This window comes from Rhineura floridana, chromosome 3 (assembly GCF_030035675.1).
Source record: "Rhineura floridana isolate rRhiFlo1 chromosome 3, rRhiFlo1.hap2, whole genome shotgun sequence".
Taxonomy (NCBI): Eukaryota; Metazoa; Chordata; class Lepidosauria; order Squamata; family Rhineuridae; genus Rhineura; species Rhineura floridana.
Window position 1 is genome coordinate 208747674 of NC_084482.1, and position 12131 is coordinate 208759804.

General features: G+C 43.8%; 1 long non-coding RNA gene across 1 annotated transcript; it reads right to left on the reverse strand.

The window, feature by feature from the left end:
- Positions 1-2814: 2814 nt before the first annotated feature.
- LOC133381402 (uncharacterized) lies at positions 2815-9171 on the reverse strand. Its single transcript, XR_009761672.1, has 3 exons — positions 8577-9171; positions 5605-5812; positions 2815-4738 (listed from the first exon to the last, which is right to left on the reverse strand). It is a non-coding gene; the product is annotated as an uncharacterized LOC133381402 (long non-coding RNA).
- Between the last annotated feature and the right edge of the window lie 2960 nt (positions 9172-12131).

A 12131-nucleotide genomic window follows, 5' to 3' on the forward strand; every position in this document is an offset into this window, starting at 1 on the left:
TGGTGCAGCTCTTTGTACCAATTTAAGTTTCAAAGGCAGCCCCATGTAGAGCGTGTTACAGTAGTCTAAGTGAGATGTAACCAAGGCATGCATCACCCTAGTCAGAACAGGCAGCTCCAGGAACGGGCGCAGTTGGCGCACCAGTTTTAATTGGGCAAATGCGCTCCTGGATACAGCAGCAATCTGGGCCTTCAAATTCAAAGCTGAGTCCAGGAGTACACCCAAACTGCAAACCTGAGACTTCAGGGGGAGTGCGACCCCATCCAGCACCGGTTGAATCCCTATTCCCTGATCTGCCCTCCGACTGACCAGGAGTACCTCTGTTTTATCAGGATTTAATCTCAACTTGTTTGCCTGCATCCAGTCCATCACTGATGCCAGACACTGGTTTAGGACCTGTACTGCTTCCTTGGCTTCAGGTGGAAAAGAGAAATAGAGTTGAGTGTCATTGGCATACTGATGGCACCGAACCCCCAAACCCCGGACAACCTCTCCAGCGGTTTCATGTAGATGTTAAATAACATGGGGGACAAAACTGAACCCTGAGGGACCCCATAGGTCAATAGCCAGGGGGTCGAGCAGGAGTCCCCTAGTACCACCTTCTGGGTTCGTCCCTCCAGGAAGGAGCCGAGCCACCGCAACACAGTGCCCCCAAGTCCCATCTCAGCAAGGCGGCCCAGAAGGATACCATGATCGATGGTATCGAAAGCTGCTGAGAGGTCCAGTAGTACCAACAGAGACACACTCAATGGGACTTTTGAGTAAACATAACAAAAGAATGTGTTTGTGTTGTAAATCTTTCTCTCCCCTCCAAACCTATTTTTAAAGCAATTAGAAACTGCTTTTATTTTGTAGGAAACTAATACTTTTTTTTAAATGTTCTGCAGTGACCAACTGGTTTTGACAATAAACTATTATATGAAAGTGGACTGCTTTGAAGTCGATTCCGACTTATGGCGACCCTATGAATAGGGTTTTCATGGTAAGCGGTATTCAGAGGTGGTTTACCATTGCCTTCCTCTGAGGCTGAGAGGCAGTGACTGGCCCAAGGTCACCCAGTGACCTTCATGGCTGTGTGGGGATCCAAACCCTGGTCTCCCAAGTTGTAGTCCAACATTCTAACCACTACGCAATGCTGGCTCTATTATATGAAGTGTATGCATTTTTACATCTCCAGTGTGTGTATATGGAATGTTTCCAACAACTCTGTGAGGTAGGGTTGGAATAAAAGGCAGCTCACAACAAGAAATGAATCAATTTAAAATCCAATAACCATAAAACAAGTATAAAACACTTGCAAAACAGCTTAATGTGGCATGATTCTGAATTTTGGGTTGAGTGAATGATGTTCCATATCACTTGAGCTTGCAGTTCTGTGTATGCTTCCTTGTTTGTGTAAGCCCCATTGAATACATTGGGACTTGCGTCTGAGTAAGCATGCATAGGATTGTACTGTAATACAGGTTGTGTAAATACACTATAATACAGGTTGTGTAAATAATAAACATCTTTTACATGCATGCTTATATAAATATTTCTTCATACTATATCCTGATCAGTATCTGATTTCACACTGTGGTTGCACATTATTATTTCCTCTACATTTTAAGTATGCTCTTATTCATTGGGGTGGTCATGGTTCCCCTCTGTTGTTTTCACCTGGGGGGCAGACTAGGCTGAGAGATGGTGAGTAGCCCATGGTCACCCAGTAAAATTTATAGCTGATTTCCATTTTAAAAAATTAATTAAAATGTTTTACATGCAGGCAAAGTTTATTAAGTAGATCAGCACAATACATTTAAAGCACATCCAACTTGCATTTAAAGCTCATTGCTTTCCCCCCCAAAAAATCCTGGGAAGTTTAGTTTCCCCCTCAGTTATAGTTCCCATCACCCTTAACAAACTACAATTTCCGTCATTCTGTGGTCGGATTCATGTGCTTCAAATGTGTGTTGAATGTGCCTTAAATCATAGAATCATAGAGTTGGAAGGAGCCTGTCAGGCCACTGAGTCCAATCCCTTGCTTGATGCAGGAATCCAAATTAAAGCATACTCAACAGGTGGCTGTCCAGCTGCCTCTTGAATGCCTCCAGTGTTGGAGAGCCCACGACATCCCTAGGTCATTGGTTCCATTGTCATATTGCTCTAACAGAAAGTTTTTCCTAATGTTCAGTCGAAATCTGGGTTCCTGCAAATTGAGCCCATTATTCTGTGTCTTGTACTCTGGGACAATCGAGAAGAGATCCTGGCCCTCCTCTGTGTGGCAACCTTTCAAGTACTTGAAGAGTGTTATCATATCTCCCCTCAGTCTTCTCTTCTCAAGGCTAAACACGCCCAGTTCTTTCAGTCTGGATCTGCCCTAGGTGTGCAAACTGAACCATTTTAAAATATACTTTTTTTTTTTTTTTCAATAATTTTTATTCAGATTTTCATAAAACATACAAGACGAAATCATAAAACATTCAAAGACAAAAAACAAAATCAAAAATAGTTAAACAAAAAGAAAAAAAGAAAAAAAAAACAAAAATAAAAAATAAAGAGTAAAATATTGACTTCCCATTTGTCAAAGATCAAATCAGTTATAAGTCTATAATATATAACAATCCTGTCTCTTAAGTCATATTATAAAATCACTTTCCTCCAGTAGTTATCTTACTTAATCATCAAATCTCATAAACATTACTTTATTCTTTCCACAAAAAGTCAAAGAGAGGTTTCAATTCTTTAAGAAATATATCTATCAATTTTTTTTTCCAGATAAGCATATCGATTAATCCATCTCATTACTAATTATGATAATCTTATTGTCATAACCATAGTCAAAATAAACATTTCAATTAATCCATCACATCAGAATCTGTTAGGTTCAGTAATTTCAGTAGCCATTGTTCTATTATCCCTATTAGTTCCATTTTCCATCTTCCATCTTCAGTAGTCTTGTTAAGTCCAGTAATTTCAGTATCCAATCTTCCATTATCAGTATTCCATAATAATCTTGCTGTCAAAGCCATAGTCATATAGTAAGAGTCTGATGGGAATTACCTCTATCCCAAATATTTTCTTGCCATCCATTCTGAATAGGTTGCTGAAATACTGCTGTAAAATCATATCTCTGTTCTTTTTTTCAAAATACACTGGGTCATCTCTTGAAAGTTTTTCCATTGTCACATGGCTGCAATTAATTCCATAGATTTTCTCTATATTGGGCTCCATCACATCATTCCAGTCCAGAAGATTATCCATGCCATTGATAACTTTATCTCTAGAATCTTCATTAATTTCTTCAGAGATAACATTGAGTTCCAAACAATAGATTTTATTTCTAAAGTCCATAGACTCCAAATCTTGTTCCTGTTCCACGTTTGTTCCAATCTCCGGGATCTCCTCTCTCACAGGGACCCCTGTTCCAGTCTCCAGGGTCTCCTCTCTCACAGGGACCCCTGTTCCAGTCTCCAGGGTCTCCTCTCTCACAAGGACCCCTATGTCTTTAATCTCCTGTGTCTCCAAACAATAGATTTTGTTTCTAAAGTCCATAGACTCCAAATCTTTTTCCTGTTCCACGTTTGTTCCAATCTCCGGGGTCTCCTCTCTCACAGGGACCCCTTCCAGGGTCACCTCTCTCACAGGGACCCCTATATCTTTAATCTCCTGCTTCATTTTACTCAATTCAATTTTCAGCTCCTTACAACCCTGTCGCAGGTTTTGTTTCGTTATCTCAATCTCATCCATTATTTTCTGAAACATAGTTATTTCCAGATTCTCAGCCACTTTCTTAATTGCCATTTTAAAAGAAAAATATAGGAAAACCACTTCTTATTTCAGCAACAATTGGGTTAATACTCCAAACTTGGTGACATCACAGTATAAACAGAGCAGACAGCCTTATCTCTCCATGCTTAAGTAAACAAAATGCAGTTCCCAGGATCGAAACAATTAATGGCGGTCGTCAGGAAACAGATTCGTCAAAATAAAATAGACCAAAAAGAGAGTAGTCTCAGACAATATAATATTCTTCAAAATAAAAATCTGGAATAGAAATCCCTCTTCTGTGTATATCTTTAGAATGCAAATCCAGGACAGCTTTTTGCAACAAAAACAGAGATAAGCTATTAATTAGTGAGTAGCAGAGAGAAGTTATGGCTCCCCAGTGAGATGTCAAAAACCGATCAATCTGGCAAATCTCTTTTAAACAGCAACAATTTAAGTCAAGTAAAAGAAAAATATAGAAAGAAGGGTGCTTGCCTGTTAGTGCGTTCTCTCTTAGAAGATAAGATGAACGTTCGCTTTATCAGATAGAGCTTGTTGTTGAAAATCCGTCCCACCTTCGTCGGCTGGACCTCGTCCCATAAATTAATGAGATCTGGTCGTCCCAACAAAAATAGGCTTTGAGGTTAATCTCTTCGTTTCTCCCTACCCGGGAGAAGTTTAATCAGTCAAAAAAAAAAAAAAAAAAAAACTGACTGATATATCTGAATAAGCTTCTTTTGAGGCAGGAGCCCGTCTCAAAAGCAGGCACAGGCTAAGTCACCCTTCCCGGAAGTCCAAAATATACTTTTTTAAACGGGAAGGGCTATAGCACAGTGGTAGGGCACATGCTTTGCCTGCAAAAGTTCAAAATCCAATCTCTTGAAAAGACTCTTGCCTGGAATCCTGGAGAGCCAATACTAATCCATGTCACCAGCACTGAGCTAGGTAGTACCAAATGGCCTGAGTCAAAATAAGGCAGATTCCTTTGTTCCTAAAAGAGGAAAGAGACCCAAGGGCCACAGTGATTCTGAAATTTATTTATGTATTTTACTTACAATATTTATATAGCACTTTATTATAAAAGAACCTCAAAGAAGTTTACAGAAGGAATTAAAACAATGAATTTTTTGGCAAACACAGTTAAAGACACGTATTTAAAAACATTCAAAATAACAAAACCAAAAATGAGTTAAAACAGTTAAAAAACATAGTAGCTTCTACATGCCTAGGTAAGCTTTTAGCAGGTGCCAAAAAGAGTACAATGGAGGCGCCTGACTAATTTCATTAGGCAGGGAGTTCCAAAGTGTAGGTGCTACCACACTAAAGGACTGATTTTTTACAAGAGCAGAACAAGTACTACGTGGTACCTGAAACATGGAAAGCACACCTTGAACTTGCCCAGGTAGCAAATGGGCAACCAGTAAAGATTTCAGAGCAGAGGTATTATGTGCTGATGGGGTCTCACTCATGTCAGCAATCGTGCCACAGCATTCTTCACTAACTGCAGCTCCCAGGTTAGGTTCTGCTGCATTGGGATTTCTGTGACCTTGGCTGCCAGGCTATTTTAGTTTTGGTTAGGAACCCTGACTGGTTGTGGGATGCTGAGTTTTCTGCCTTACCCGTAGGAATCTTCTTGTGGTTGGTAAGGTATTGCCTTTAGGAAAGCATCACTGACATTTTTTTCTTTTTCTGTTTGCATTTCATTTACCTCTGACATTACTCCCTTACATCCATAGAAGCAACAACAATGGTTCCATGTGCTCAGCTCAACCCCCTTAAAGCCACTGATGATGCACCTTGTTGGTTGCAATGATGGTTTATTTCTTGCCCAATAGTAATAAAAGAGAATTCACATACTGGGAAGTGTGACTGCGACTGCTGTTCCCAAGCTGCTGTCTGTGAAGGTAGACCAAAACCACGTGTGTTTTCTCTCAGTCAGTTATTACTCACTGGAATTGGGTTGGCTGTCACAGTGAGTTTATAGCAGCCCACAGGGTAGACAGAAAAGGGTAGAGAATCTTCTTACTCTTACTCATTTCTGAGCCCTCTTTCTGAAGGTTCAAATCTGTAAAGAAATTTGGAGCAGCCATGTTAAAATGTACAGCTGGTATAGCACAGTGGGGAGGAGAGCCTGGCTGGGAGTCCAGAGTCTGTGAGTTCAAATCCCCGCTTGTGTCTCCTGGGGGTCAAGGGCCAGCTAAAGATCACCCCCACAGGGAGTGGCTCAGGGGTTACATGCCCTGCCACCTGTGCAGCTGTGGGCAGACTGCAGAGTCCCAAGGAGCCCAGTTGCCCCGCAGCTGGCAGTTGCAGACAAAGAAGGGGCTGGCTTGTGCAGCTGTGGCAAGCTGAGCAGGCCCTAGCCAGCTGGGGAGGACTAGCCTCTGTTGTAAGAGGGAAACCTCTTGTCCTTAAGCGGTCGTGCACTAGCTATTGCAAATGACAGCCATTCAACAAGGAGTAAAGTAACAACTGTTTATTAGTTCAGAACTAAGACTCCACTCTGAAATGAGACTGCCACCCCGAAAGGAAGGGGCAAGTCACTTTTATACCTTTTACAATACAAGCTTTGCATAGTGGCTTTTGCATCATAGACACTTTACATGGTATCCATGGAAACAAGTTACTTACATAGATATAATCTTTACTTTCTAACCACACCGGCTATATGGAACAAAACAAGCACAGCAGTCGTACTTTGCATATGTTTGTTGTACCTGTGCTAACCACATAGGCACACTTAGCTGGACCGAGGCTGGCTAATGGAAGCTGTCTCAAAAACAAGCCTTGCGGTTACTTCTTACACAGGATGGAGCTGCTCTGCCTGTGCAGCTCATAGCTAGCACACTGCCTACGGGAAGTGCTTACTTCTGCCTAATGGCTGTCATGTCCTTGATACAAATCAAAATGGAATAAGCTTTGATCACTTACCTCACCTCAGAGGGAGGCAATGAGAAACCCCCTCTGAATACCGGTTACCATGAAAACTCTATTCATAGGGTAGCCGTAAGTCGGGATCGACTTGAAGGCAGGCCATTTCCATTTTCACGTTAAAATGTAGGGCGGGGCATTCCAGGCAGGGGGTTGCCAACCCTGCTTGGATATGGATGTCTTTGCAGAGGATCCCTAGTCAAGGTTTGCCAACAGCACAATCCATATCTACTCAGAAGTAAGTCTTGTTGACTTCTATGGTGCTTAGTCCCTTAGTAAGTGTGTTTAGAATTGCAGCCTTCGGGGGCATCCATCTTTACTCCTGAGTGCTCCCATCTAACATCTCTACAACACTAGGCTCCTTTCTTCCTACAATGGCCGTCTGGTGACTGGCCTGGCCTGAGGGCACTTAAACCCTTATTGTCAGAAGCAAGTAGGCTAGATTTAATGTTCCCTACCCAGGCTCCACCTTTTAGCTAAAATTTCTATCTCAATTTCCAATCAGAGAAATGTCTTTGTTTGAATTGTATGCACCGAGCAACTATGGTTGATGCTTAACGTATCATGCTTAATGACATCACTAGGCCCGCCTCTGTAACATCACTAGGCCTGCCCCTGTGACATCACTCAGGCCTGCCCCATGATATCACTAGGGCCCACCCCTGAAATCTCAGGGTTTGGGATGCTTCTGACCAAAGAGGTATGGCAGCCATGAAAGACGCCCCAGCCTTTTTTCTTTTCTTTTTTTGGCACAATGCTCTTGCCTGCACACAACAGCCTTTGCACGAGAACCGGAAGTGCATGCTGCATGGTTTCCCCCTTCTCTGAGTCTGTATGGTCATTGCACTTCCCTATTCCGCCCCTCTGAAAAATGAGGGATCGGCCTGGTCTGTTTCCACTGGAAGGAGCTGAAAAGAGCCAAGGTGGAAAGAGGGGGAAAGGGGGGAGGGCATAAACCCCCAGGCCCCCCCTTTTTGAAGAGCTCTCAATGCAATCCACTGCAAAACAGAGCCCAAATTCTATTGTCTCTATCAGGGCTGGCACCAGAAGGCGGCCAGGTTGGGTCCTGGCGAAGGGTCCCTGTGGCCCCGAGGGGCCCCTGAAGGGCCCCTTCTTAGGGTAGGAGGGTAGTGCTCCCTCTCTGATCCATGGCAGCATCGGGTGCTGCCACCTGACCCTGCCACGGATCATGGAGAGGGGGCTTCCAGACACCCCCCAATAAGACAGTGCGGGCTACAATAAGCCCACCCGCCTCACTTACCCCTCCTATCAGTATGAATGCCATGCACTACGTGCATGCATGCCTGCCATCACCCAAGCAGGGGCTTCCCTAAGGGGCTGATGCCCCCACCACTATCTTGGTGCACGCTATGCATGCAAGTCATTCATACAACATGAGAGGTAGGTGGGCTTATTAGCCTGTGCCACCTGTATGGGGAGGATATTGGGCTATGGCACCACAGGCGGGGCAGACTGGTGCCCAAGGGCCCAGTCATGCCTGGTGCTGGCCCTGATCGGATATAGTCAAATTCCAAGAGAAAGGGGGGGAAATGCAGTACTTTAAAACAAGCAGGGTCGATTGCTATTTACATACGTCATTTTACTCCTCACCAGAAATGCAGATGGTCCTGAGGGACACTCAGACCTGGCCCCACACACAGCAAGCTCAGGGGAGGAGGCAGAGGGGACCCAGCAGCAGGGCAGAGCTGGGATCCATGGGGCAGGACTGCATCCCTGAACACTGGGAGTCTGCTGGAGGGGACACTTAAATGGGGGGTTCCTGCTTTCTTCCAACATCCCCCTCTTCCCTACCTGTCACCCTAAATTGTGCACCTTGATCTTGAGGCTCCCTCCATGCAGCCCCCCTCCGACAGCTCTGCAAGCAAAAAGAGACTCACCTGCTCACTCACTTCAGTTCTTCTGAGTTGGCAACATAGGAAAGTGAAGTCCTTTTGCAACCTTCCCTGGTGCTCTAGAAACGGCTGCTCTGTTGGGGTGGTTGTTAACCATTAAAGCGCAGAGTGGCTGAAGCCTTGGCTGCTTCACAAGGAGAGCAAGGGGAGGTGGCCAGCAAGCTTCTGTACCCTTCCCCTGCTCCATGTTAACAGAAATAAAAATCCCATGCATGTTAAAAAAAAATCACTGTCAGGGAAAAAGTTGAGCTTAGGCTGAACTGCTCTTTCTTTACCTGCTGTATTTCTGTGTGCAGGGACGTTTTTGGTTAACTTGTATGGAGAAATGTTCCATTCTCCCACAGCCACCCTGCAGTCTGAGGTGATCCAGTCCAGAAACAGATTTCTCGCCTAATCTGCTCCTTCTGTGAATGATTACTGTGCTGGTCACCAACAGTGCACTTCTCAGATGCATAAATGCCCTGCACGAAAATCAGGATGAATGCTCCTTGTCCTATCGCCAGGCCATAAACAAATGAGAACAAATGCTCAATAAAGATCTGACAAAGTCTAACTTTCCCTCTTTGTAAGTGTGCTTTAAGACAGCAGCCTAAAAGCAGAATTCTTATGAGTGTTTCCCAACCTCACTTTACCAGAGCTGAAAAAATGAATCCCAGCTGGGATTACAATGCTGAATGGTGTTGTTAGTTCCCAATTCCTCATTTGCCCTAAAGTTCAAAACACTAAAAGGAACGTTCACAGTTCCCTGAACTCCAAAGTAAAGTTTATACTCAACCCCCAAACATGTACTGGAATACCCCATATCAAATATCTCCAGGGTAAAATTATTCAGTCAAAATTATCGGGCTTGTGCAATGCTCATAAATGCACGAGGAGGACATCATAAAACCAAATCTGCCTGGCCCAGAGATTCCTGCAGGTGCATGGCATGGACAAGGGCATCTACACACAATGAAAATAGCTAAAGATTGTGGGGGGAAATAGTAACTGGGGATGCCCACCCCAAAATGTGCTCTGGGTCAGGAAAGAGTGTCCTTTATGAGATGCCACCAGATCCCGTCTCGCCCAGAGCTTCCTGTGGGGATACGGCATGGACAAGGGAATCTACACAGAATGAAAATAGGTACAGTATTTTGAAAAATTAGGAACTGGGGGTGCCCACCCCAAAATGTGCTTTGGGTACTTGTTCTTAATATTGGCTTAAAAAAATATATTATACCATTTTAAATGTCATGGCTTCCCTCTGAAGAATCCTGGGAAATGTAGTATGTTAAGGGTGCTAGGAAGAAAGATTGAGTGTTAAACCATTATGGGAAGTGTGAATTTGTTACTGTTATATGCCTTCAAGTAGATTAAGACTTATAGTGACCCTATGAATCAGCAACCTCCAATAGCTTCTGTCATGTCATGTCTTGTAAATTCAGGTCTGTGGCTTCCTTTATGTGAATCAATCCAACTCTTGTTTGGCCTTCCTCTTTTTCTACTCCCTTCTGTTTTTCCAAGCATTATTGTATTTTCTAATGAATCATGCCTTCTCATTATGTGTCCAAACTATTATAACCTCAGTTTCATCGTTTTAGCTTCTAGTGACAGTTCTGGTTTAATTTGTTCTAACACCCAATTATTTGTCTTTTTCACTAGAAGCTAAAATGATGAAACTGAGGTTATCATACTTTGGACACAAAATGAGAAGACATGATTCACTAGAAAAGACAGTAATGCTGGGAAAAACAGAAGGGAGTAGAAAAAGAGGAAGACCAAACAAGACCTGAACTTACAAGATCTGAACAGGGTGGTTTATATCAGATTCTATTGGAGGTCGCTGATTCGTAGGGTCGCCATAAGTCATAATCAACTTGAAGGCACCTAACAACAACAAAAATGGGGGGGGGACTCTTTACTCCTTGACTGCTTATGAGACTGATGAATGATTAAGGTCCCATCTGCACTATCAGTGTAAAGCACTATCATACCCCTATAAACAATCATGGTTTCCCCCAAAGAATCCTGGGAAGTGTAGTTTGTTAAGGGTGCTGAGAATCATTAGGAGACCCCCATTCCCCTTACAGAGCTACAGTTGGCAGAAGTCTAGCAAGTAAAGACAGAGGAGTTTAGCCTAAGCTAAACTTTTTCTATGACAGCCTTTTTTTTAAAAGGATGCATGGGATTTTAATTTTTATTCTTAACGTGGAGGAGGGAAAACGTACAGAAGCCTGCTGACCACCTCCCTTTGCGCCTCTTCCCTGTGAAGCAGCCAAGGCTTCAGCCACTCTGTGCTTTAATGGTTAACAACCACCCCAACAGAGCACCTGTTTCTAGAGCACCAGGGAAGGTTGCAAAAGAGAACTTCCCTTTCCTATGTTGCCAACTCAGAAGAACTGAAGTGAGTGAGCAGGTGAGTCGCTTTTTGCTTGCGGAGATGTCGGAGGGGGGCTGCATGGAGGGAGCCTCAAGATCAAGGTGCACAATTTGGGTTGGTGAAGAGGGAGATGGAGGGAGGAAGCGGGAACCCCCCATTTAAGAGTTCCCTCTAGCAGACTCCCAGTGTTCAGGGATGCAATCCTGCCCCATGGATCCCAGCTCTGCCCTGCTGCTGGGTCCCCTCTGCCTCCTCCCCTGAGCTTTCTGTGTCTGGGGCAGAGCTTGGAAAAGTTACTTTTTTGAACTACAACTCCCATCAGCCCCAGCCAGCATGGCCACTGGATTGGGTTGATGGGAGTTGTAGTTCAAAAAAGTAACTTTTCCAAGCTCTGGTGTGGGGCCAGATCTGAGTGTCCCTCAGGACCACCTGCATTTCTGGTGAGGAGTAAAATGATGTATGTAAATAGAGCCTGCTTATTTTAAAGTGCTGCATTTTTCTTTCTCTTGAAATTTGACTATATCTGAGCTTTTGATATCTGCACGTGGAATAGTTCGAATATGTCTGAGAGGCCTGAGCAAGATGCATCAGTGGTCTGACTCGGTATAACGCAGCTCCTTCATGTTCCCTGTTTCCCCCTTTTGTTCAGCCTGGAAGTTTTAATAATGAGATCATAATGTAAACCCCCTCCTCCCACCCTCTTGCTTTTTAGAGTAGCCTGGCAGACCAAACGTTGAGCAAGCGAAGCTTTTCCTGAAACTGCCGCAAAACCGTTGAGAACAGTGTCCCATTCGCTCTTCCTATGGGTGTTAGAAGCGCAGGAGCGGGGTCACAAAAAAAAGTTGGCCAGCCATCCTTCCACCCTTCTGCCAGGTGCATGATAAAAGGTCTTGAGTTCTTGAAAACACCAACAATTGTTTAGTCATTTGGTAGGCATAGCCTGGTTCTATTGGAACATGCACGTGCCCCAAGACTGCATGATTTGGCCTTCTTCTGAGCATTCAGTGAGCCTTTCTGGTGACCAGGAAAAGCCTCCATAGTATCAATCAGTGGGTACATACCCATGAAAATATAATGTAAACAGTGTAACCTCTGTGTAATGCTTATGATTGGGAAATGCTTATGTGCTTTGTCCTGGAATATATAAAAAGCCAGGTGAACAGTGCCATGTTGCAGCACTC